Raw genomic sequence first — 27955 nt, 5'->3', positions numbered from 1 at the left:
GCCTCGGGGCACTCAAGTGGGGCCTTTTCCTTCCACCTTTTCTCGAGGTGCCTGACCCTCGTCGCTAAGCATCCAGCGGCTCCAAGCTTTCAGACTGCAAAAGCCAGGACTAGGGCATTGGGTGTCAGTCCCAGCTTAGTCCTCCCACAGCTGAGCAGGTACAGGCCCTCAGTGATGTCTGACAACTCCACAGCTTCTGTCCTGCCATCTGAACTTGAGCACCAGCCCTCCAACGGGCCACTCTCTTTCTCCTGTTGGGGCCTTTGCGTATGCCATTCCCTCTGCCATGAATATTCTTCTCCACTTTGATAATTTCTATTCATCCTTCAGGTTTTAGGTGAAACATCCCTTTATCCAGAAAGCTTTCCTGTCCTCCCAGTCTACGTTAGCTCAGACTGTTGTGTGATTTTTGGGTAACCTACACTTTTTTGTAACTCTTACCTCACTTGTAACTACTTATATTATGTCCAAATTCCATGCATGAGGGCAGCATCTTAGTCTTTCCTATCCACCATTGTTTCCTGAAAACTTAGCACTGGGATGGCACATTTGTGTTCATTAAAGAAATAAAAACCCTAAAAATAAATCAGACCTGTCTTCTCATGACAGGGAGAATGAAGTTAATGATATACCTTTACCTGCATGAACAGGTAAGAGTGGCCAATGACACTGCCTTTAATCTGTAGAGACCAATCTGGGCACTGGACCAATCTCAATAACCAGTTGCTATTCCAAGGCAGTATACAAATGAGCAGGGTGGAGGGACTGAGTTTGATCCCTCACACCAGCATTGCATACATGTGGGAATAAACAGTAAATCAGCAGCAGAGGGGATATAGGTTTGACACAAAGGAATGCTTTCCCGTGTGATATTAAGGGTTGTTAAAAATGGGTCGGATTTTAGAGGAGGAAGCCTTCCCTTGAGGCTTCAGAAAACAGGCCAGAGTTCAATTTCAACTGGTTATTTTAGGCCTACCACAGGCAGCTGGGTAGACTAGACATCCTCTCAGGGTCCAATCGTTCCATTCCTCTGACCCCTAAGAAAGCTATGCATGCAGTTGTTGTCAATAAACATGCAAGCAAGCACACAAATGGGAGATGCCTCTAGAGCTAGTCCTGTGCCTGTAAATGTTGCTAGGTTCTTTTCTACCGAACATTCTGAATTCACCTTTTGTTTAGAAAATTACTTCAGTCTGAAGCACAGCAAAGCTCGTTCTATAAAGGACTGGTTCCATATTTCAAAGGGAGACTTGCGATGCATACCAATTTAACCCTTGCACTGACACATACCTAAAGAAGTGGAGAACACAAGCTAGGCAAGAGGATTAAAAAAATAACCCATGACTCTGACTAATTCCAAGCATACAAAGAAAACGATGTGGACATTGTTGCGTGTTCTATCCGGGGAGGAGAGACACATCTTCCCTTTCTCTGGTCTTAAAGTGAGGGAAGAGAATGGTCTTGAATATGCAAATGAATCTAATTTAATTAACTTTTATGACCACAGCTCCTTTGAGATAACCATGGGAGCCAATTAGATTCCATTAAAATTCAGTCATTTCCCTGAAGCTTCAATGAGACACCCTTGTCTTCTTGAAGAAAAGAAAAAAACGAAGAGAAACGTGAAAAGATGGAGCCAGAGACAACAGAAAAGAGAGGGGTCTGCGGCGGCTGTGCTGTTTGGTCTGACCAGAAGCTGCTTCCACCGTCACTGGCTCCGGGGCGTCACCCCGCGCAGGCGGGGCGCGGCAGGCAGCAGTGTGAAATCACTCCAGGTCAGTCATGTAACTGCTGACCCACAGTTTATCGTTAAACTGAAGCTATGAAAGGTAAAGGTAATGATATTTCATACTTAGGGCCAAAAGGCAAGCCTCATGAGGGTGAGGGAAAAATTGCCTTGACCTCAGGCCACAGACAAAGAGGAACTTCTCCTATGTTTTCCTTTGCTGCCCAGTTGTGTCATATTTTCTATCCTTTTTCTTCCCCCCAATTACGAATGTAATACATATTTAATGGAAAAATACAGAATGACTAAAAGATGCTGCCCATATCTAACAAGAGTTTGGAAGGCTCTCTTCTGCAATGTTGTTCCCTTCCTTCCCCCTTACTAAGCAAATTTTAGAGGACTTTGTGTGTTTGGGGAGGGCCTGGGGGGGGTGGAGTGGGGAGGGTGTAATGAACGTTGGAGTGGGGTTATCATGTTCCAGGTCCTTCCTTTTCAGTTTATATCCCATGCCACTTACCTCTCTCGTCTCTAGCACTGTGCAGTTACAGAGCTGCCAGTGGTTTTTGGATCCTGGCCCCTAAACAATTCTCCATGGTTAGGAAAACGTATGGTGAGTCTATCAATTGTTTGAGCCTCCCTGAAAGTGCCTTGGGATGGGTACAGCAAAATGGGCAATTGGGTTTCTGGGAGCTGTGTTGCCTGCTAGTTCTAGAAACATTGAATATCATGTGACTACAATGGTGCAATTAATTTTACCACTTTAGATAGGAGATGTTTCTACTTCTTCACATAGGCAAACTATAGTTAAAACAAATACATGCTAAGAGTAGATCACAGGGCCCGGCATTATGTGATTACATAATTGTGTAGGCTATTAATTGGAAGTAGAGTTAAAGTTGCTGTAGGAGGTTTTTTGATCAAGTAGATTTAAGAACTTACATTTTATGTTTCCTTTAGATTTTTAAAATAATAAAGTACTTAAATTCTAACAAGGTACACAATTATAAAATAATTAGAAATAAAAAAGGTGAAAATGTGGAAAACAGACACTTTTGTGGTTATAAGGGAAAGGAAAAATAAAAGTAAGAAAAATTAAAACCAAGAGAGCAATGCTCTCTATAAACTCTAATGAATGAAATTAAACTACAAGATGTAAAGGGATAGTCCTGGGGCACTGAGATGTGTTTTTGTTGGAGGCAGGTAGACTATGGTAGGACACCATTAAATCCAATAAATTGTTATTCATTTTAATCCTGAAGTCTGAGAAGGAGGGTAGATCAAATGATAATCATGTGGTACCTTTTCTCTGGTAGGCTTTCATTTGGTCTCCGACCCAGAAAATCTGGACCCGGTTCTGGCTCTGGTCCTTCTGGGCAGTGTGATTTGAATTAAGTCATGACTTTTCTCTGAACCATCTTCCTATTTAAGATGGGACTACTAATCATACTTATTTCACAAGGTTAAATGAAATAAGCTATGTGAGAGGATCTTGTAGACTGGGGTGAAATCTACCAACGGCAGTTAGGACTATTATTAGGCTGATCTGCAGGCAGCGGTGATGGAGAGTGGGAGGGAGGAACAGAATGGAGAACCATACTTAAGCTGCTCTCAGGGCTGCTCTGACTGAAACCGGGGTTTATTCTATGACAGCAAAGCTAATAATAATGCCCAGCAAAGCATAAGCCCTTATAAATTAGTCTGGGATAAGGTTGGGTTTGCCAGAGAGGGTTGGTCCGGACATCACATGCTTCAAACCTGTGGCTGACAGTCCGTTTGTTGCTCTATTATCGCCTGTTTTGGAAAGGGCAAATCTAAATTGGAACTCTCTCTCTTTTCTCTGTTTAACCTGTTTCTGCTGAGTTCCATAGCATTGATTATAGTTCTCACACCCTGCAACTGGCTGTTTCATTCTTGACTCACCTCCAGACTCATAAATATCCCTCAGAAAAACACAGAGCTTTTAGAAGTTGCCTATCTTTTAACCTTAACTTTGTGAATTCATGTGTCCCATGAAATAGCCAGGCTGTAGTATCTTTCTTGCCTTATTGTCCCTAACCTAAACAGGAGCAAAACCCTCGACAGACTCCCATCAGATCTTTCATAAGAGAGGCAGACAAACGTAGGAGAATTTCCCTGCAGTTGTGTGACCTTGGGCAGTTTCTTCAACTACAGGAAGAGGGATAATAATAACTAATGTGGAGCTGTTGTGAGCTCAAGCAATAATGTAAGGAAGAGCACCTGGTACATGGCAAATAGCCAATAAACATAATTGCCATTACTACTACTAATAATGATAATAATAACAGCAACAACAACATTAAAGGCATTCAGAACAAAATGACATTTAAAGTGAGTCCTGGAAAAGTTAATTTATACTTAATAATCAAGAGGCTACCCATCAATATTTTCCATGGGCTGATTTAGAAAAAGAAGTCTCTGCCCTAGAAGGAGAGACAAACATCAGCCATAAAAATCTAAATAACAATGCAATAGATGGAGGACATTTCACTACATTAGAAAATGTTAAACAAGGTAATCCAAGATGGACTGAGGGTACCTACAGTGATTTTTTTTTTTTTTTTTTAGTTGAGTAGCTGCCTGGGGGTATTACTCTATAATACGTCAAAAACAGCATTACTTGATATTATATCATGACCATAGAGTATGACAATGAGACCCCCTCAGAAGCCACCAGCACCCTATGTGCCAGCAGGGTTTTAGACCAGGAGACTTCAAATGTAGAGTCAAGATCTCTTTAGGGCTGGCCAAATAGATACAACCCCCACACCAGTCACTCTTCAGTGCTAGACCTTATTCTTGGAGTTTCATTTTTTGGTTAAAGCCCTTGATCCTTATTAAAATGGTGATATCCTTGCTGTCATCAATCACCGACACATTTGTGTGGGTGAGCTTGGGTCCAGTTTGAGGATGAAGTTTTACTGGAGGAGAAGGCTCTCAGGGAAGCTCCCACTGTAGGGAAGGAGAGAGGGATGCTTGGAGGCCGGGGTCAGGGGTGGGGAGGGGGTGGGGAGGCCATCCTGACTGTCCTCTCTAGAGAAGCTGATTGGCCATCTTGTATCCTGCAGGCAGCTTTGACCGCTGTATCCTTTCTCCTCGCACTGGTCATATTTAACAGAGATGGAATGCAGATTTCCCCCCTTATTCTTCTATTTGTTCTCAAAACCAGAGAGAACAGGTGTTAAACTTATTAGCAAGGAAAGAAGGCCTTATGAGTGGTGAGAAACTGCACTTCTAGCTTATTTGTAAGACCTTGAATTTTGATGTTGTAAACTGTCCCCGGGGCTTTTTAAAATATTGAATAAAACAAACTGAGGGTTCTAGAGGGGAGGGGGTGGGAGGATGGGTCAGCCCGGTGATGGGTATTAAAGAGGGCACGTTCTGCACGGAGCACTGGGTGTTATACGCAAACAATGAATCATGGAACACTACATCAAAAACTAATGATGTAATGTATGGTGATTAACATAACGTAATAAAAAATATTGTATAAAAATATTGAATAAAACAAAAAAGTAATAAAGAATTTTTAATAGCCCAAGGTGGACAATATAGTTCTTCTGGTGAAAAAATTATGTTGTAATATTAAATCACTCTTCTTCATGAAGATTTTCTTTTTAAATGAAGCAGGAACTAACAAACACTGGATTGAGAAAGAGAGCTATTGTTGAATAATGTATGATATTGAGGTTGGCTGTTATGAATGGTTCAAAGACCTATAGATAAAGTAATATAAAGACTGACAGATTTGCTATTAATTTTTATTAATCACAGTCTGAAATTATTTTATGTATTTGTTTACTTGTTTACTACCAGTCTTCACACTAGAATGGAAACCCAGTGAGGGAGGACAAGCACCATTTCTATTTTTTGCTATGTCTCCTACCACCCAGCACAGCGATTAGCATGTATTTGTGGAATGACAGATTTATAATCTAGCCTCAGCCACTGGCTCAAAATTACGCTTTTCCTAAATTCACTTTATTATAAGTACTAAAATGAGGTATCTGAAGTTTGTTTCAAAAACAAAACAAGGGGCGCCTGGGTGGCTCAGTCAGTTAAGTGTCTGACTTCGGCTCAGGTCATGATCTCCCGGTCCTGGGATGGAGCCCTGTGTCAGGTTCCCCTCTGAGCGGGGTATCTGCTTCTCCCTCTTCCTCTGGCCCTCCTCTCGCTTGTGCTGTCTTTCTTTCTCTCTCTCAAATAACTAAATAAAATCTTTAAAACAAAACAAAACAAAACTCAATCCTGACCTGAAATCATATATGATAATCACAAAAATACTCTTCAATAGACACAGATTACTATGGCTCTATATTTTTAACATCTGTTATTTTTAAATAAATTATTCAACATTATTACGTTATAAATGACATCAATCAATTAGCACTGCAGGACTAAGTCTTGAAGAATTGTTTTTAGAAGCTAGGTTGGTAAAGCGTTAGCTGTTCATATTCCCCAGAAAGGATTAAAGTAATTTGGACTCTCACCAGGCTCCCTCTCTTCTTCCCCTATTGAAAATGTAATTAATGTGCACATTATTTGGGCTGCCTGTTCCAACACTGCTGGACATAGGCAGAGGTAGGCGTTTCAGCAGGCGCCTGGGACTAAAGCACCCCCGCCCCTACTATCAGAAGAGTGAAATGTGGTGCGGCCTGTTGTTTAAAGGCAATGAATTAAAGACTACCGTGATGACTGCTAAAGACTCACTGTTACATAGAAGTCCCTATCGGGCCTTTACGGATTGAAATGAATCATTGTCAGTTTTGCTCTTCATCTGCTAAATGTATTTTATCTGTTATTTAGAGTATTAAGAATCACTGATCTATTGTACAATTATCACACATTCATACTTTGGGTTTTCTGCACACCTGTAAAAAAATATGTTGTTTAAAGACATTAAAGGACAATTAGCATCCTGCATGGCCAAGATATTTGGTTCTATAGACACCTCTTAAAATTTAGGAAGACAAAAGATTCACTTTTTAAAAAAAATCTCCAGATTAGGGTGACCAGCTTGTCTTGGGCATCCCTGGTTTTAAGATGGAATATCCTGCATTCCTAGGACTCTTTCAGTCCTGGGCAAATCGAGAGGTTGATCACACTATCCCTAGCTGTGCTGTTGAGAGAAACTTATCAGGACTTCTTGAAACCAGAGCGTGCAATTGATTTGGAGTCTAGTATTGCATTTTATTTTTTGTAAAGATTTGTTTATTATTTTAGAGAGTGCGTGAGTGTGAAGGGGGGGAGGGGCAGAGGGAAAGAATCTCGAGCAGACTCCCTGCTGAGCCTGGAGCCCTGATGTAGGGCTCAGTCTCACCACCCTGAGATCATGGCCTGAGCCGAAATCAGAAGTTGGATGCTTAACCAACTGAGCTACCCAGGTGCCCCCAGTATTGCACTTAAAGAATAATAAATCTCCACCATGGCAAAGAAACGTAAATCAACAGGCAGTAAAAGTATACATGTTTTAAGGGATTGCCTTGGGCAAAGTTCTTTGAAATTCTACTCTTTGGAAACACTTTGGGATTTAGACGTTGGTGCCTCACTCCTTTTTGGCCCCAGGGACACAAGGTCAAGGTATCCAGAAGCATTTGAAGTAGTTTAGACAACTGTGAAGAATTTTACCAGGCTAAATCATGCTATCCCAGAGTTCATGATTGATTCCATGGAAAACGATAGTATCCATATCAAAGGTAGCAGTGATGTCACTGAAAGAATGAATCATTGCACCCGAACAATCTTATATGAGAACCAGCTTTCCCCTCTGTGCAAATGGGATTGATATGTGCATTGGAAAATGCTCCTATCATTCATTCTGCTGTGCTGGAGACATAGATGCTGAGGGAGGAAAGTGCTAGAAGCTATGATTGTCAGGGATTAAAGACACTGTGTCTATGGTTTGAGAACCCTACTCCTCTACTGTATATGTTAATTCTTTGAACCTCTGAACCTGTCAATCTGCTTTCCCAATCCCTTTTTATGACTGACACCTAACTGATTTCTAGGGTGTAGAGGCAGTATTGCATAGCAGAAAGATGAAAGGTTTAGGGTCAGATACAGTAGGTTTAAATCCTCGGTCAGCCCACTTCTAACTATAAAATGGTAAAAAAAAAAAAAAATGTAGACAAGTCTCCTGACTTCTCTTGAGTCTCAGTTTATCATCTACAACATAGGTTTAATGATTGTCATGAGGACTAAATGGGATATGTGTGAAAGTGCTTAGTAGGTATTGAAATCATAGTAAAAAGGACAAACAAACCCACATACTGTGATGTATAGCCTATTTTTGGGCAACCTCATGTCAAAGGTGGTCTGAAAAGTCTGCTGGTTTGGTAAATGTTAGGCATAAGGTACAGAAAACACTTTATTTTTTAAAATTTTATTTTCTTTAAATGCAATTAATTAACATATGGAGTATTATTAGTTTCAGAGGTAGAGTTCAGTGATTCATCAGTTGCATATAACACCCAGTGGTCATTAGAGAAAGCACTTTAAATTAGGAGTCACAGAATACAGGACCTAGTCTGGCTTCCACCCTTAACTGCTCTTGCGCTTTGGTTTCCACTGAGCTCAAGTGTGCAAGTTGTATCCAAAAATTCCTAGAATTCTTTACACTTCTGAAATTCCATGAATAGATGAAGTCTGCAATATGTGAATCTGAGGTGTGTTGTATTCTAGAGCAACTATTGTACCATGTATTGTATTCTGTTCTGCAGAAGTCACCATCCCACATGTTTGAATTCTGCCTCAGGAAAAGTGGTCCTTGGCAGCCCTATGTCTCATTCAACATGACCTTATGCATCTTTTCCTCACTCCACAGCCATAGCTGTTTGTACTGGGAGTGAAGATCTATTTCATGGTGGGCTGGTTAGATTCTCCTTGCTGGACATTTGGGATTAGAATATAGAAAATTGAGTTAATAGACAGTGATGCTGGACCTGGAAGGTCACCATGTAGGTACTTGGAGGCTGAGGGTACCATTTCGTGAAAGCCATCATGGATCATGTGAAAGCAAAGTGAAAGAAGGAAATCTGGGGCAGGTTTGATGGAGAGAGAAGGGGACGGGGAGAAGGAAGGAAAAATGGAGAAAGTAACTTCTTTGGTCATTCTCTGTTCCAATCACCTGAAGGCCTTGTTCTTTTTATATTTGAGTTCTGTGAGATTTCCCTGTATTCTTTTTTACCTAAAGCAGATTTAAATGGGTTTTTTGTTCTTTACGTCCAACCATGCCCTAAGACATATGGTAACACAGACTGGAAAGTGGTAACTAGACTGGGAATTCTCCAATGGCAGGGATTTTTGTCTTGTTTCCTTTTGAAATAAACTTTTGACTCAGCTCTCTACACAAAGTAGGTACTCAATGAATTTATGCTGAAATGACATAGAAATCATACTTTTGTTTATGAATAGTGTCATTGATGGTATTTACATAAAAAGGGTTAGTTATAATAGATAATTATGTTTCAGGAAGCATTTCCCCTGATCCTCCCAATTGGGCAAGAAACATTACTGAGCACCGTCTTCACAGTGTCCCCAGGACTCATTCAGGATCTAGCTTACTATAGGCTTTACTTAAAAATGTCTGTTGAAGGGTGCCTGGGTGGCTCACTGGATTAAGTGTCAGCTTAGGTCCTGATCTTGGGGTCCTGGGATCAAGCTGACAATTACATATTTACATAGGGAAATGTGAGACAGAATGTCCAACTATGGAGGCTACAGAGGGTTATGGCTAAGAGTGCTGACTCTGAAGTTGGACTTTCCAGATTCAAATCCCACCTCCACACGCTGCTCCCTCGATCAACTGCCTTTGTGATGTCGGGCAATTTACTTAACCTTTCAGTGCCTCGGTTTCCTCATCTGTAAAACTGGGAGTAATAATGGTATCCATCTCATGGAGGTGTTGTGAGAATTAAAGGAGATGCAGTTTGTAAAGTTGTCAGTAAGCACTTCATCAATGTCAGCTCTTACTATCTGTTGTTGCAATAGATATCTGGTGGTGAGATCCAATTAAAAGAACTATCCTATTAATATTGAACAGCCAAATCAAATAGCAAATCTCTTAGCCATTTGGGAAGCCAGTTACCATCTGAGTTGCTACTGAATTTGTGGAGTACTGGTAGGGATTGGTTTATGGTAGGAAAGAACACTGAAGATGCCATACCCAGTGGAAGGTCTTGAGTTCGGGGGTAGGAGTTTGGATTTGGTTGGATAGCTGCTAGGACACAGTTGTTTGTCCTGAGCAGGGAAATGATGTGGTGAAAGTAAGAGAAGGTGAGACAGGAATAGGAGGTCCAGCAAAGACCGGTGAGGGGCTGTTGCAGTAATTCAGGTGTTAGGCGACCTGCTTCTCACCTGCTCTACCGCTGCCACCCTGGTCCAGGCCACCATCATCTCTTGTGTGGATTATTGCAAACTCCTCCTAACCTCTCTCTGCTTGAGCCCAGCCTCCTGCAGTCTTATCTCAACATAGTCACTCCTTGGCACACACTGATCATCAGCTCCCACCTCACTCAGAGGACAGGCTGAACCCCTCACTAGGATCTACAAGGGTTGCAGTGTTGGGCTCCTGCTACCTCTGGCTTCATCCGTTCTCTCGACCCACACCCACCTGTTCTCTCTGCTCCACAAAGCCGTCACCCTTGTTCCTCAAATACACCAGACCTGTTCCTGCCTCGGGGCACTTGCCTGTGCCTATTCTTCCCCTAAATATCTGCAGAGCTAATTCCTTCGTCTCCTTTAGGTCTCAGTCCAAATGTCACCTTCTTAGTGATATCTTCCTTGGCTACCTTTCTGAAAATAGCAACTCTTCTCCATCTTGGCACTCCCTATCCCCCTATCTTGCTTGGCTTTTTCTTCCCTTATCACCACCTGACATGATTTCTTTGTTTCATTGTCTAATTTCTCCACTGGGATGTTAGTTCTTTTGAGGGCAGATATTTTTGACTGTCTTGTTCAGGACCTAGAACAGTGCCTGGCATGTAGTAGGTGCTGAATAAATCTGTGTTGGATGAGTGTATGAATTAAAAGCAATCAGATTTGTTGTGCCAGGCAAAGTGTTTGGTGCCCCCTCAGAAGCTGCTTCGTTTGCTTTTCTCAATGACCCTGTCAGAACATATTGTTCTCACTGTCTTACAAATGAGGATATGGAGGCACAGAGATAGGAGGTAACCAAGGGCACAGAGCTGGTAAATGACACAGTCAGGAGTTGTGTCCATTCCTCTAACCTTGGCTCTTGCCATTGTTCTGTGCATTGTTAAGATGAGATGAGGGAGGAGAGGTAAGTCCAAGGCTTCTAGTTCTAAACAATGAAAGAGCCCCAGAGCCGCCAACGGAAATGGGAATGAGGATGTGTGTAGTGAGGAGTGAGGATATGTTGGATCAAGTAAATGTTCAGAGGGAAATCCTTAATCTTAAGTTGGGTGACTAAAAATATATTGATTAAATCATACATTGTCTGAGACCCTTCTGAGGGTGAAAGTAAGCACTATTAATAATTAAGTCGGAATGACCAAATTGGGACCGTTCCAGCAAAAGGGGACAAGTGGTTAGTTACCCTGGATTTAGGGGACTGGAGAGTTGGTGAGAGGTCATGGCTAGAGATTTGGGTGTCTCCGTTCAAAAAGGACAAGGGGACACCATAAGGATACGTGATCTCACTGTCAGGTCAAGGGAAGAAGAGGATGTCAAGGCCAACTTCAAGTCCTTCCAGCAGACAACAGTTGGAGGAGAAAGAGGAGTCTGTGAAAGACAGAAGAACCAGAAGGGAAGAGAGGCACAGAGGTCAGGAGGAGCTGTGGACAGGAAGGAGGGGGAGTGGGTGGAGGCCACATTTTGCAGGGCAACTTAAAAGTAGGTCAGCTGGAACTTGGCAACTAAAATGAGATTAGAGAATCACTTGCTTTTCAATTTTGTAACAATATCTTCATCTGTCTCAACAAAGTGCTAAAAGGCATTTAATCAAAGTAGATTAAAATTAATTTTGATTTGAGGACTTTTTTCTGCTACTGCCCCCATTATATTTTGAGATGCTATGGGGTGCTTTCAAACACTGGATCAGAAACGAGCGTTTGGTGCCCCAGCCTGAAGTTTTCTGGTGCCTCTGCCTGACCTGAGTCACTAAAACGTCCTATATTTAGAATGTTATTGACACAGATAAAACCTGGGCCCCAGTAGGAAGATACAAAAGCAAAAGGGGATACTTTTGTGATTTCTTTGGAGTCAGGAAGATTAAAAATTGAGTTTCTAGGCTCGCATAGGTAATATTGTCTTAAATCTGTTATTCTTGGCCAAGTAGAAATTTTGATAAACTCATTATCGGTTTAAGCAGATGTTTTCCTATCCCAGCTTGTTACATCAGTGAAGGAAGGGTGTGTGTGTGTGTGTGTGTGTGTGTGTGTGTGTGTGTGTGTGTGTGTGTGTGTGCCTGCACACACAGGGGTTGAGGGTTGTGGAGGCCAGCAAAACAAACAAAACCCTAGTTTAAAACATATTGACTTGACGGTATTGGCAAAAATACTGGTGAAGACTATCTAACAATAAAGTTGTTTAGTAACTGGTGGTCTGTCAGGTCATAGTTAAGGAGTGAGAGGTCACTAATTGCAATATTTTTGTCTCTCCAGACGTGTTGGTCCACTTGGCTCTGGCCAGAAGGGGTCTTTTCCAGGTAGAGAGTATTTTGTGTGAATGGCACAGGGTTTGGAGTTCTCAGTTTATTAGACAGTAAAGGCACATGACCAGGGCCCTGGGAACGGAGCCCAGCCTTTGCACTCTCCGAGAGCCAGCATTAGTAGTTGTTGGGTAGCAGCATTAGACAGAGGATACACAGCAGGCCTTCCTCATCATCGCTTTTTATCACGGCAAAAGTGTTACTGGGCTGAAATCAGCATGGCACACAACTCCTGGAAACCAAAAGGAGTAACATCGCTCAGGAATTCAAAAGGAAGAAAGCCATTAACATGGAGCCAAAGCCTGCTGGCATGCCTCGCAGAAATCAAATAGATGTGGACGGCTCCCCTGAGAGGGGAAATGCATGACTCCAGGCTCCCTCTGCACAAGATGATATCAGTACCTCAGTACTGGTTTTCACAGAAGCAGTCCGTCTGTGGCGGGTTTTCATGCCAAATCGGATGCCTGTGTGTAGACAAGGCAGACCTTGAGTGGAATGAGGGAGCAGGAGGTGCTCCCCTCTGCCGTTCTCAACCCCTCCCTAACCACGGAGTCCCGTTACAGAGCTTCTCAGAAGATTTTACATGCAAACGATAATTTATTAGAGACATATGGTACGACATCAACCGTGTTCAATATTCCTCTCCTTTTCCCTTTTATCACCTTCTTCCCTCCTCCTCTCCTTGCTCCCATCTGCTCTATGTCAGGGGCTTTTCTTTCTCCTTCTCTTTTGCCATTCTTCTGTCCCCTTCCTGAGATATGAAACTGGGACAGAGAGGAGAGAGAGAGAGAGAAGACAGGGAAGGAGGGTCATCTGTCCTCTGTAAATTGTAAATCTGAAACGTTTGTTGATCTAGGGGTTTCTTAGTATTGTTGCTGTTTGTTTCCATCTCATAGAGTTATTGGAAGGATTAAATGTGGAGTATCTGGCCCAGTGCCTGGCATGCAGCAAGGTCTCAATGAACACTACTTGTTAGGGACGCCTGGGTGCCTCGGTCGGTTAAGTGTCTGCCTTCAGCTCAGGTCATGACGCCAGGGTGCTGGGATCGAGTCCCGCATCGGGCTCCTTGCTCAGGGGGAGCCTGCTTCTCCCTCTGCCTGCTGCTCCCTGCTTGTGCTCAGTCTCTCGCTCTCTGACAAATAAATAAAATGTTAAAAAAAAAACCCACTACTTGTTATTTGTATATAAAAGTTTGCCCTTGAAATAAATATCTTTAGCCTTAGAGCATCCCATTTGGGTGGGGATTTCTTCCTTTCTCTCAAGATGTTCCTTTTCTGAAATTCTTTCAGGGTAATTATATGTATATGTGCGCAAGCGCACTTTCTCTCTCTCTCTCTCACACACACACCCCCACACCACCCACACCCACACCCGCACACACCCTTTTGAAGAAGGGGTATGGGGGTACAATGCAGAGAAGGCTAATGCTTCATCTTGGTCTAGTAAAAGGCTTTCAAAAGTTTTTGACTGCCACAACTATTACCCACACATATATCTATATACAACAAAAAACAAATTTTCAGTAAATAATACTTGTCATTACTTGCACTATTGTGTTCTGCTCTACTCCATTCTCTTTCATTAAAAAAATATGGATTGTCACTTACTAAATTAATTTCATGATCCATAGTGGGTGACACCTGCAGTTAGAGGAATCCAGGTCTGGTAGATAGCTGGGGCTTTGCCGGATCTCACCAGCTCTGTCCTTGCCCTGGGCCTCCACCTCCGCTCTGACTCTCCAGACTTATCATATTCTCAGTTCTTCCAGTTCCCCCTATCTTCCCAGTTAAGAAATAGCAGAATTAGAAATGCCTTTTCTATCTTTTTCCTTCCTTCCTTTCTCATAGCTCCCTTCCCCCCGCCATCATGTCTCCCACCCCTAGCAAGAAATGGACATTCTTAACTGCTGTTATTGAATAATAATGATGATGATGATGACAGTAATTACGACAATGCTAGCAATAGTCAGAAAGATTGATAGCTAACACTCATTTCACACCTGCTTTGTGCCACACACCCATCTAAGTGCTTTACAATACTGCTCATAACTACCTTATATGGCAGACCACCCTATAATTACTCAGAGGAAAGCTTTACCTGCTCTTTTCCTCCAACATCTACTCAGAATCAGACTTGCATGTTATAGATTCTGGGCTAAACACTTAATTAAATAGAAATGATGATAATATTATGGAACAAACTATTTGTTTTCATCAATCCTGATCTGGAAACAATAGCTAAAGAGGGTGAGCACAAACCTAGAATCAGTAAACCTGAGGCTTGGCATGTTGCTGTGCTTGGGCTGAAATTATTCTTGATATATCACAAATCTGAGACGGAAACCATTATAAAAATTTAGTCACAAATAAACATCCACCCAGAAAAAATTCCTGTGGTGTTTGTCATTTTAATGCTCTGTTCAGTAATTAATTTTTAAAAATTTAACAAGTAACAATTTTTCTCTGTTTATAGAAGTCCTATTGTGTTCTTGGTAAAATTCTGGAACATGCAGCCAAATGTAAAAATGAAAATGAAAACGACCCTAAATCTCACCATCCAAAGACAGCATCTATTCACATTTTGGTGTAGTGTGAGTGTGTTAGGCCTTCAGACAGACACGTTCTGTTTGGCATGCACATTGTTTTAAAATGTTTTTCATTTAAAAACCTAGACTTCTAGCATTTCTTGAAAAACCATCAAGATCTGACGACACTGGGCCCACATGCTTGCAGGGCACCTGCTGAAGGAGCTGAGAAGCAGCTGCCCCTCCTAGTGGGGGAGGGATACCTATTTCATCTATCCCTGCCCCATGCTCCCATTTTTCTTACCTTGGTCAATTTCATTCATTTGTTATTCTTGTGCCCTGGAGGGCATTTGAGTTTTCTTTTACTTTAAAAACAATTCCTACCTAACATTTCAGGGCCAAAGCTGTACTTCTTGTAGGTGGTAACAAAGAGCGCAGGTAGATAGGGGGTGGCCTCTTGCTGGAGAAGGTGGGAGAGCACCTTCTGGCTTCTGCTTTTTGTCTCCTGGTATGTCTGAAATCCGGACAAGTTCTACATCTACAGGATAAATTTCCTTTCATACCTCCCATCTCTATTCTGCATCTTATTTTTTTATTTTTGGCCATATTCTTATGAACTGATAAAACTGACTTTATTATGTTAAGAAAGTACCTCTTCCCTACTTGCTTTCACACATTGCATAACATCAAGGGCCAAATCACTTCTCCTTAAGCCTTTGGGTTCCCTTTGGGCCTAGGTCTTTGCATTTGACCCAAACACAATGACACTGTAAACATTTTCTCACCTCATTAAAATTACTCAGGAAAATAAATTTTAGTGGCTGAAAAATGTCCTATTATACAGATATATCACATTTTCCTGACCTTCTTTTCTCATGGATAAGGGCTCAGTGAGAGGCAGGTCCTGTGGGAAGACATGCCCCTTATGGAGAAGAGAGGAGACAGGAGGCAGTGAGAACAGGCTACCAATAAAGAGATTCTAGAATTGGTTACTTTAAGAAGCAGAAGTCTACAATGAGCAGAGAGCCCAAAAACTAGAGTTCCCAAATCCACAGGTTAGGTGAGAGGTGGAGGCCAAGACACTGTCATAAATCTGCAAGGAGGTCAGGAAGCAGATGACCAAGGAGTGAGGAAGCCAGTGGATGGGAAAGTGAACCCATAGTAATCACTGAGCAGGGGGTGCAGTCATAATTTGCATTTTTTTGCTTTTGTTTTGTTTTTCTTTTTAAATGATTCTCATTCCTGCTAGCTCAACTTAAGAGAGCTGATACAGGGTATATAGTAATTTATCCATTTCCCTAAAGTTGAATATTTAGGTGTTTCTGATTTTCTACTTTTATAAATAATGTTGTGATGAAAATCTCAGTGCATAGAACTGTGCATTTTGAGTTATCACTTCAAGATAGATTTGTGGAAATGGAGTATTTATTCTTTTTAAGAATACTGGGATAGGGGCACCTGCCTGGCTCAGTCAGTGGAGTGTGTGACTCTTGATCTTGGGGTTGTAGGTTCGAACCCCACACTGGGTATAGAGATTACTTAAAATCTTAAATATATTGGGGTGTATTGACAAAATGTTTCCATAAAGGTTGTTCACATTTATACTCCCATCAACAGTGTTTTTTATGTTTTGCTTTGGCTTCTTCAAATTAACTTGGTCTACTCACATAAATCTTTGAATAAAGAGCTCCCACCAGCATCTGTACTCCATATCTGGAATTTTTCTAGGCCACTGGTTTTTAGATTTTTTTTTGACCTGACCCATAGTGAGAAGGAAATTTTACAAAGTGATTCAACACATATAGGTATATACCTGAAACACATGTTGCACAGAACAATCATTTGCCCATCCTCTATGTGATATACTCTGGTTAGGTCCATTCTTTTCTAATTTAATTTCTAAAATAAGCTCATCATGACCCATTGGGTCATAGGTCATTACTCTCAGTTTGAAAAATATCATTCTAAGGGGCCTGGATGGCTCAGTCGTTAAACGTCTGCCTTCGGCTCGGGTCATGATCCCAGGGTCCTGGTTTCAAGCCCTGCATCAGGCTCCCTGCTTAGTGGGGAGTCTGCTTCTCCCTCTCCCTCTCCCTCTGCCGTTCCTCCTGCTTGTGCTCTCTCACTCTCTCTCTCTGTCAAATAAATAAATAAAAATCTTTAAAAAGAAAAAAATAATTCTAGGACAATTTCTGTTTCACAACTTGACTTCCTAGAACTTCAGCCTCTCTCTTTTCCGTACTCATTTAGGCCCCAGACGTCTATTCTTCAACAATCCCTTTAAATTAATGAGCTGTTGTGGATATGCTCACTTGGATTTGACCATTACCACTTTCTGAGCCATGACTTCCAGACTGTGCCCTTTGTCTCAGGCCCCAGCCCCTGTTGTATCCCATCTAGTTTCCTTGGGACCTGTCCTGGGCAGGCATGATCTCTTCATGGTCTCCTCTCAACAGGGATGGGACATTTGAGAGGGAATGAGAGTTCTTGTCACACTGTACACCATCACTAAAAAAGAAAGATCTTGCCTAGATCCCTCTAACCCTAGATATCTACATGTGGACACTCTCATTTCCTTCAATCTCTGTAAATGTCACCTCCCCAGAGATATCTTCCCTGACTATGGCATCTCAAATAGAATCCTGGCCACTCTCTGTCCCCTCACCTTGCTCTAGCTTTTCTTTTTAGCTTTTATTGAGGGTCTAGCTACAGCTTGTTTGAAATCATAGAGTATAAAAGCAAGGAGAGATTTAGAGGCCAAATCTGGTTTGACCCCCTAATTTTACATGGAAGAAATGCAAGCTCAGAGACGTAAGAAAATATTTCATGGCAACCTAGCTTATTTGTGGCAAAGTTGAACTAGAAACCAGATCCTTGGATACTTGTTGGTTCTTCACTGGTTTATGGTACTGTCTGTGCTGTGATCTTTATGATGAAGTTATTGATGAGATAATTTTTGTCTTTTAATAAGCTCTGATGCCTTGTGTTAGACTACATTAAATTTAGTGGTAAATTGTAGTGTAAAAATGTTCCAATGTTATGTCACTGGAAGCATAAATTACTTAGTCTGAGGGGCTGTATCCTCCTCAAATAGAATTTTCAGCAACAGCTTCCTTACTCCTTGGTCATCTGCTCCCCTGACCTTCTCTCAAATGGTTTTATTTTACACAAAAGAAAACTGAGGCATAGAGAGGTAAGTAACATAGACACCATCCCAATTGAACTAAACTACAATATTAAAGGGAAAGTGTTAAGTACAGAAATCTGGAAGACTGAGGTTGGTAGCCCAGAAATTCCATATAGGCAAACACTTGGGTTTAAGGCTCCAATAAGATACAGGGTTTAATGACAAATGGAATCAGGAGAAGGGGATGAGGCTTGTGTCACAGGATTTGATGAAGGAGAGAGAGGGTCTCTCACAACAGCACAACTAGGATACAACTGTTAGTTCCGGGAAGAACCTTCCAGACCAGGGGGTAAGGTTGGCTGGATGTCCAGTCCTCTGATGGCAGTTTTGTGCTTCCAGTACCTAGGTCTCTTAGGGAGTTCTAGAAGCTCGTCCATGTAGTACTTCCCTGTACCAAACACTTCCTACTTTCCCCAAATGCAAAAATGTCAGTGATTGGTAGAAATTTTTATTTTTTACATCTTAATTTTGTCAGTCTGAATCTTTTCACTATCTTTTGGCAATGACATTAATATTTTTCTTTTGGGGAATGACTTCTCTCTCACTGGTAGCATTCTGGTGGGAACTGTTAACTAAGATACCCCTGATCAACCCTGGTCAAGGGGAAGGTGTAAGACCTGAGTGAACCTAAATGAATGTTCCTCAGGAAACCTGAGTTTTGATCAGTGTACAAAGAGATTGGAAACAGTTGGAGCTCACTTATTTCAGTGGCAACACTTTGTCTAGACTATTGCAATATTCTTGCTTTAGAGACCCTGAAGTAGTCTTCCTTTTTGTCCTCTACTGGGCCTGGTCTCCAGCCTTCCCTTTGATTTTGTGAACTCTCCCATATCTTCCTAGTAATTTTTTTTCTTTTTCTTTTTTTTTTGCTTAAGTTAGCCAGAGTAGATTTCTGACACTGATAATCAAGAACCTGGATTAGCACAGTAGGTAGTCTGACCAGGGGATTCCAACTACCTCTTATTTTTTATTTTATTTTTATTATTTTTTAAGTGTTTGTTTAAGTTTCAGTTAACATACAGTGTAATATTAGTTTCAGGTGTACAATTTACTGATTCAACACTTACATACAACACCTGGTGCTCATAATAAGTGTACTCCTTCATCCCCATCATCTATTTAACCCATCTCCCCCACCTACCTCCCCTCTGTTAACCATCAGTTTGTTCCCTATAGTTAAGAGTCTGTTTCTTGATCTCTTTTTTTCCCCATGATCATTTGTTTTGTTTCTTAAATTCCACATATAAGTGAAATGATATGCTATTTGACTTTCTCTGACTGACTTATTTTGCTTAGCATAATGCTCTCTAGCTCCAGCCATGTTGTTGCAAATGGCAAGATTTCATTCTTTTTTATGGCCAATATTTGCAAGTCAATCAATGTGATACACCACATTAATAAAAGGAAGGATAAGAATCATATAATCCTTTCAATAGATGCAGAAAAAGCATGTGACAAAGTACAACATCCATTCATGATAAAAAGCCTCAACAAAGTAGGGTTAGAGGGAACGTACCTCAACATAATAAAGGCCATATATGAAAAACCTATAGCTAGTATCGTCCTCAATGGGGAAAACTGAAAGCTTTTCCTCTGTGGTCAGGAACAGACAGGGATATCCACTCTCACCACTGTTATTTACCATAGTATTAGAAGTCCTAGCCTCGGCAATCAGACAACAAAAAGAAATAAAAGGCATCTAAATCAGCAAGGAAGAAGTCAAACTTTCACTATTTGCAGATGACATGCTATTCTATATAGAAAACCTGAAAGACTCCACCAAAAAATTGCTAGAACTGATACACGAATTCAGTAAAGTTAACAGGATACAAAATCAATGTACAGAAATATGTTGCATTTCTATACACCAATGAAGCAGCAGAAAGAGAAATCGAGGAATCAATCCCATTTACAATTACACTAAAAACCATAGGATACTTAGGAATAGATCTAACCACAGAGGTAAAAAAAATACATTTCTGTATTCTGAAAACTACAAAACACTGACAAAACACTGATGAAAGAAATTAAAGATGACACAAAGAAATGGAAAAACATTCCATGTTCATGGATTGGAAGAACAAATATTGTTAAAATGTTTATATTACCCAAAGCTATCTACACATTTAATGCAATCCCAATACCAATAGCATTTTTCACAGAGCTACAACAAACAATCCTAATTTTGTATGGAACCACAAAAGACCCTGAATAGCCAAAGCAATCTTAAAACAGAAAAACCAACCGCCTCTTTCACCAAAACTATACTATGGGACATATCAATAAACATTTGTTCATCCACAACATGCCAGGTGGTATGCAGGGGTTTTCATCTGTGTTATCTAATTGACCCTTATAATAATACCACAAGAGAGAAATTGTTATTTAATTTTTTCCAATTTTAAACCTGCACTGAAATACACACAATATACAATTTACTATTGTAAACATTTCTTAAGTGTATAGTTTAGTGGTATTAAGTACATTCATATTTTGCAACCATTGCCACCATCTACCTCCAGAATTGTAAACTGCTTCATCTTGCAAAACTGCAACTCTATACTCTTTAAACAATAACTCATTACCCTGTCCCCCAGCTCCTGGCAACCACCATTCTATTTTCTGTCTCTCTGATATTAACTACTCTAAGTACTTCATATAAATGGAAATCATATGGTATTTGTCTTCTTGTGACTGGCTTATTTAGCATAATGTTCTCAAGGCTCATCCATGTTGTAAATATGTGTCAGAATTTCCCTCCTTTTTAAGGCTGAGTAATATTCCATTGCCTGAATATACCACATTTTGCTTATCCATTAATCCATCAATAGACATGTGGACTGCTTCTGTGTATTAGTTATTATAAATAATGCTGTTATAAACATGTGTATGCATATACCTCTTAGAGATCTGTTTTTAGTTCTTTTTAGTATATACTCAGAAATTGAATCGTTGGGTCATACGGTAATTTTATTTTGAAATTTTTGAGGAATCGTTATACTGTTTTCCACAGTGGTTGAACCATTTTACATTCCCACCAGCAGTGCGCAAGAGTCCCAGTTTTCAATGTCCTTACCAACGCTTGTTATTTTCTGTTTTTGTAATAGTAGCCATCCTAACGGATATGAGGTGGTAGTTGTTATTTAATTTTCGATGCAAATACTGAGGGTATGTAAATTGCCCAAGGTCATATAGCTTGTGAGTAGCAGAGTTAGGATTTGAACCCATGTCCAGTGGTATTTCAATGCCTATCTGTCCCTTTTCCTTTTCCTCAACTATACTACTTTTGTTAGAAAACCAAAGGTATTCAATAGAGCTGAATTTGTCCTTTAAAAAAAATCCGTCAGCTATTAGGAGGATTTAGAAGCCAAAAAATTTATTCTCAGTCAATATCATAGAAAGTGTGTACCTGAACTATAATAGATTACCAAAAGATTTATGTTGTTATAGTGCTTTATGACCATAGAGATTAATCAACTCAACTTTCTCATCTTATAGATAAGAAAATGGAGGCCAGCTTTCTGTGTTGTCAAGTATTACTGAAATTACTATTTACCAATAGTGAGGTTTAGAGTCAAATCAACTTAGTTTAGTCACAAGATGATGGGACTGTGTAAATTTATATAGCTCAATTAAAATCATAGAGCTGAAAGGGACCTCCAGGTCTCTTATAATAATGTATCCATCTACCTCTATCATAGTGAGTTTAAACAATATCAGCAGGATGTCTTACATGGCCTACTAAGAAGGCAATTCAGTCACTTTCTCTCTGAAGCACTATACCTCTCAGTCTAGTAACATTTTTTACATGTAAAATGTGGAGCACTTTATATGTCTGTTCAAAAACTAATATATTCTATTTAAAGGTGTTTAAAATTGTTATTTGAAAATTTGAAGGAGTCTTAAAAGTAAACTGAAGTATTACTAGGCAACTGAGAAGGTTGTAATAAGTAACCTCGAGGATATTTTCACAATTAGAAATAACATCAGTCCTAGGTTTCAAAAGTAAATAACTAGGGTGGAAGACGGTCATGTGAAGGAAATATTTTCTCCAGCCTGGGAAAAGAACAGTTATAGCAGGTCTGCACAATATAGTGCAAACTTGTTAGATTCATTTTAGTAGTGTCTCCATCTCAATTCAATGGAGCAAATGTTTACTGAGAGCCTCTTATTTATGATCTACTGAGCAAAGAGCTTTGAGAATACAGAGACAATCAGGTATAATTCTTGCCTTAAAGGAGTTTACAAACTAGATAGGGAGATAACATAGGTACACAGATACCTCTAAAAGGTATCAAGTAAAATGTGCTATCAGGTCCACAGAAATGCACTGTAGGTAGGGCAAGGCTCCACATGGCTGGGGGAATCAGGGAAAGCTAGTGAGCTGTTTTGAAAGATGAGTATGATTTTGACAGGCAGAGATAGGGGAAAGGTTATGTACCCTGAAGTATGGTGTGAACAGAGGCCTAAAGGAGAGTAATTTCCCTATATAAACTTTCTGTTTCAAGTCCTACACATACATTAGGAACTGCACTCTCCTCTTTGGAATCCCCGCCCCCTTCGTCTTGTATATGAAAGACTTATATGAAAATATTTAATATGGTTGTGTTAAAAGGGTGAATTATTGGTAAATTTATTCTTTCTTACTTTTTAAAGACTTATTTATTTTAGAGAGAGAGAGCATGCACACAAGTGGGGGGAGGGGCAGAGGGATAAAATCTTCAAGAGGGATGTGCTGAGCGTGGAGCCTGAGGCGGAGCTCAGTCTCATGACCCATGAGATCATGACCTGAGCCGAAACCAAGAGTCAGACACTCAACCGACTGAACCACCCGGGCACCCCCTCTTTCTTTTTTTTAAGTTTTGTTTTCTTTGGAAATGTGATTATATAACAGAAAAATTCTTTTTTAAAAAAGATATTGTACATACCTCCCAAAGCCAGTTCAAATCTTTGCTCCACACAACTATTCCTGACTGGTTAATAAATGTTAATATGAACTCCCAATTAAAGACACGTATGAACGTGTGTGTATCATATAGGGGTTCTGTCCACTGTACAAACTTAGAAGCATTAAATCTCAGGAGCAATGAGCATACCTAGTACACGGATGTTGCACTCATATCATTTCCCCCTAAATCGACCCCAGGCTCTTTGGCGATCTGGGGCAGAGGAACATAACTTAGCCCAGGTAAGCCTAGGACATCCCATAGGTTTCAGAACGAAAGGACATCCTTCAAGATTCCTATTGAAGAGTCAGCTTGAAGGAGCACCCACTGGCTAACTTTGAGCAATGTGGGCATTAAAAAGAAAAAGTGAAGAGAGAAGAGAAGGAAAGAAAGGGAGAGAAAGAGAGAAGGAGAAAGGGGAGGAGGAGGAGGAGGAGGAAGGCGATGACAAGGCGGGGAAGGAGGGCAAGGAGGAGGAGGAGAGGAAAAAGAAAAAAGGAGTAGCAGCTGCCTCGCTCTTTTGGTGGTGACTCTTATTTTGACAGTTGATATATAAAGGAAAGGAACTAAACATTTACCTCGTCTCTTCAGGAAGGACTGTAGTCTTTCCCTGGTTGAGGAGGGAAAGACTTGCCCCCCACAGAACACTAGATAATAAATGTTTTAGTTTGAACTTTAGGAAATTGTTGATATTCAACTATTTTCATCTGCAAAATTTCACCTGGTTCAACCAAATATGGAAAGAAAGAATTAGAAAAATCAACACTTTGCAACCTCCAGTGAAATAACTCATTCAGATCAGAATCATTAATGGACGCTGAGATGATTACATGAAAAGTTGTAGGGGTAGAAGAACATTCCCCTGGTGCCAAAGGGTCTGACCTTGAATTACTTGCTTATTTAAAAGAAAAAGCACCCTTTTACATCTCAGTGGTGAGATCTGGCTGTTAACACTTTAACCAAGTGGTGAAACGTAGCTTTGCTAATGGTGAGATAACCTAACACATAGTTTCTCCTGATGTGACACGATCTGAAATTCACTGCATGACCTATGAAGCGTTCTAGGCAAAAATGTTTAAGCTGTGTGCTGGTTATTTTCCTTTTGCCCTTGTAAGTCCATTTGGTGCCTTTTTTTCGTTCTGTTCTGTGTCCCTGGAGATGCCTTTCCATTTGGGCTTCTAGATTTAGCCAATGGAGAGGCTCTGGGAGAAATCTGGAGGAGGACACAGAGAGAGATTTGGGGTATTTATTCCCTACCATCTCATTCCCTGCATGGATGCAGTTGGAGTGGCTCCTGTTGCGGGCCCGTCTTCCAAAGCTCCAGCTCCAGCAGTGCTTTAGGAGGAGCTCGGCTCCTCTGCTGCTGAGTCAGGCCCAGGGTGGTAGTCCCCACACACTTCACCCCCCAGGGCTGTTCCCTGTCTGCCCACGCGGCTGTAAATAGTTCCTTCACTGAACTCCCTTCAGTTAAACACTTCGAGTGTGCCATCTGCTTCTGGTCAGGACTTTGATTCCGCCTAAATCTAATTAGGCCTTTATTTTAACAAGACAACAAAGCTAGAAAAACAAGTTAAACAACACCCTGAGATAACAATCAGACCTATCCAGAATTTGGCACTGTTTAGAGGCAGTTGGTCTGGTGTCTTCAGAGGTCAGTATCGGTTTTTAAAAAAAGAAGGAAAAAATCTTCCAGATTAAAATAAGCTAAGGAGGCCTAACTATCAAATGTAACTTATAAACCTGGTTTGCAAAAATCAGCTATCATATTTAAGGGGGAACAGTTAGGAAAATTTTAATATTGATTGGATTTTAGATGATATTAGAAAATTATTATCAATATTTTTAGATGTGATAAAGGTATTGTGGTTTTTAGCCACGTCCTTTTTAAAGAGGAGCATGCTGAAGGAGTTAGGGTGAAGTGTTATAATGGCTGTGACTTCCTTTAAAATGTATAGCAAGGGGCGCCTGGGTGGCTAAGTTGTTAAGTGTCTGCCTTCAGCTCAGGTCATGATCCCAGGGTCCTGGGATCCAGCCCCACATCAGGCTCCCTGCTCAGCGAGGAGCCTGCTTCTCCCTCTCCCACTCTCCCTGCTTGTGTTCCCTCTCTCACTGGGTCTCTCTCTGTCAAATAAATAAATAAAATCTTAAAAAAAACAAAACGTATAGCAAAATATTTAGATAGCTAGATAATATGGCAGAATATTAACTATTGTTATATCTAACTGATGGAGATATGGTGTTCATTGTACTACTCTTTCAACTTTTCATTATGTTTGAAAAGTACATAATCAAATAGTGGAAAACATTGATAAAGAAACAAAGTTTCTGACCACCTGTTCAGAATGATTTCTCCTTTTTCCAAATGTCTATAGCTTTTCTATAGTGCTCCTTTGCTTCTTGTATAAGCCTCTGTAACCAGATTGTCAGCTCGTTGAAGCTAAGGACGGAGCTCTGTGCTGCTTTTTATACTCTACAGAGGCTTGTATAAAAGTTTCATATATGTAAGCCTAACTCTTTATGAAAAACATAGGCATATGTGGTCAGAAGTTTTTGATTTCTATTTTCATTAATGTAGGGGAAAAGGCACAAGAAATTGGATGGGATGCAGAGAAGGGCAATCCAGACACTTTCTTAAAATTAACAGAGAGCAGGCTTGAGGTCCCTTCCTAGGGGCAATGAAAGCCTCAGTGAAGACAGACAGCATGGAGTCTGATACTTCGCAATGTCATTGATAGTTTTGCAAACTTAGACAAGCTTTTGGAAGGACCGAGTCTAAAAAAAAAAGATTTGGGTGAGTTCAAACTTCCAGTCTACTCAAGCCAGGGAGAAAACCAGGATTAGGTTAAGCCCGAATTAAGAAAAGTTAATTTTGAGTGAACTGCTTAATAAGATTTAACTCAATTTAAATTGCATGTCAAAACATAAAAATTACTGTAATTCTCTTCCTGGCTAACATTTCATCTTTTTGAATATGAATTTCTTTATAGAAAAAGCATTATTGAGTGGAAACAGGACACTTTTTATTCTTTTGATAGTGCTTGAATGAAGCGAGGTTTTTGGAACCACTTGGGTAAACTGTAGGCCTAGAACCAATGGAAAATTGATTCTCAGTGATGGCTGTTGTTTTTTCCTCTTCTAGTGAGGTAGTTTTGCACACATCTCAGGCTGTCATATGCCACATGCCCTGTGAACCTGCTGGAACCTCCATGATAGGCCAAGGCAGAGAGAGAAGCTTTCAATCAGCTAGATGGATAGATGGATGGTATGTGTGTATATGACAAATCCTGCTGGCAGCCCTCCCAAAGGCCATCTCCCACCTTATTTTTCTAGCTAAGAGAATATTGATTTCTCTTAGGGTATCAGGTGCCCCACTATGCTTTAGAGGAGTTATCATAATCCTATCCATTTGCCAATCTTTGGATGAAACATGGGCATGTGATACAATTGGGTCAAGGAGGCAGGGGTGGGAGATCGTCTGTGAGGCTTCTAGAAGCTTCTTTATTCCTCAAAAAAGATATATTTGAGAAATAGACCCATTATGACTCTAGATATTACGGATGTGATGCATGTTAACCTGATCTCCAAAAACAAAAAGCCCTGATCTGTAGTGTTTGCTTATTTCCATTTCTGTGGTGTAAACTCCCTCATAATGGCTGATTTTAGGCTACTAATAGCTCAAGAAGTGGCTGGCAAATTAGCAACTGGCTCTCAGGAGCCAATTCCAGCCTACTGCTGATTGCTTAGAGCTGCTGTATCCATCTTATGAAAGGAGTAGGCAACATGGTAGGGATGGTAGAGCAGAAAGACAGGAGATTCTAGGTCCTTAATGACACCTTGAGCCACGGAATTAACCAAGGCTGGAATCTTCCCATCCCTTGACTTCTTGTTATGTAAGTTAATGTGCTTACTGTTTAAAGCAGGTTGAATTGGTATTTGTGTGTGGTGAAACTGGGCTTGACCTACCTGGTACAGATATCCATGGGGTCCCATCCAGTGGAAGGCAGGGAGCACAGCAGGGGCAAAACTGAGCAATGGATCATGGAAACACTAATTCAATTGATGGTCAGGAAGAGGGGGCCTTGGTGGGGGGGCATCTAGGTTGAAACAGTATTCTGGCCAGTTGCTGGGAGGAACAGGATGGTGGCTGAGAGCCAGCTGGGCTGTCAATGCCCTTGCCAAGGAGGCTGAAGTTCAGGGCAATGCTCCAGCAAGAGCAGGCACTGGAGTGCTAGTCAGGAAGCCAGGCAGAAGCCCAGGCCTGGAAAGGGCTGTCCTGTCAGGTGCTTCACAGCACAGTGCTTCGGGTTGGGGAGAAAGGGGAGGCCTGGGAAGGAGAGGCAAGCACAGAGAAAGGCAGTAGTACAATTCCAGAGTTTTGGCAACTTGCTCATCAGAGGGGTGGGGAAATATCCAGCAAGGCAGAGTCAGACTCTGACCAGCTGAAGCTGAAGGTTGGGGTTTTTTAGTAACTGCCATGAATCAGGCTGAGAAATGCAGAAGGAACCAGAATGTTCCCCAAAGCTGCCTCAGCACATTTTCTTGGTGACGTTAAAGAAATGCTGCTGACATTCCTTCCTAGACCTTGAAAAGGGGCATCCCCATTCCACATATTGTCACGATCTCTAGTGTCCTTGCAATTCCCCACTGTGACTGATGTTTGGACTTATCCATTTGTGGGGAAATTTGTTCGCCTGCCTGAGGCAGAGGCAATTTCATTCCTGTGGTGAAATGCCCCTCACTTAAGTGAGGTGTCTCTTGGTATTCATGTGCTCCTTTGCTTTATTTCATTTCCCCATCCGTCTAATCTATCCGTGGGCCTCTTCTCCTTCAGACTGATCCCATTCATCGAAGGACTTTTATAAATGACTTGTGTGGAGGAAGCAGG

At 41.0% G+C, this 27955-nt stretch overlaps 2 long non-coding RNA genes across 7 annotated transcripts in view; one reads left to right on the top strand and one right to left on the bottom strand.

Moving 5' to 3' along the window:
- The window catches only part of LOC148163786 (uncharacterized), a 161840-nt gene that overhangs the window by 63696 nt on the left and 70189 nt on the right, over window positions 1-27955 (top strand). The window contains exon 1 of one of the 6 annotated variants that reach the window (XR_015768723.1): window positions 1697-1775. The exons of the other annotated variants lie outside the window; for them this stretch is intronic. This is a non-coding gene — a long non-coding RNA (uncharacterized LOC148163786). Of the gene's footprint in view, window positions 1-1696; window positions 1776-27955 lie in introns of those variants that run through there. 6 annotated transcript variants of the gene reach the window in all.
- On the bottom strand, window positions 12442-14182 carry LOC114214961 (uncharacterized). The gene is made up of 2 exons (XR_003610519.2): window positions 14021-14182; window positions 12442-12877 (listed from the first exon to the last, which is right to left on the bottom strand). It is a non-coding gene; the product is annotated as an uncharacterized LOC114214961 (long non-coding RNA).

Source organism: Eumetopias jubatus, unplaced genomic scaffold, assembly GCF_037043125.1.
Source record: "Eumetopias jubatus isolate StellerSeaLion01/CBP00866 unplaced genomic scaffold, mEumJub1_p1.0 scaffold_8, whole genome shotgun sequence".
NCBI classification, from domain to species: Eukaryota; Metazoa; Chordata; class Mammalia; order Carnivora; family Otariidae; genus Eumetopias; species Eumetopias jubatus.
Note: the sequence above shows the minus strand (reverse complement) of the source record. Positions and strands in the feature narration are given on the sequence as shown.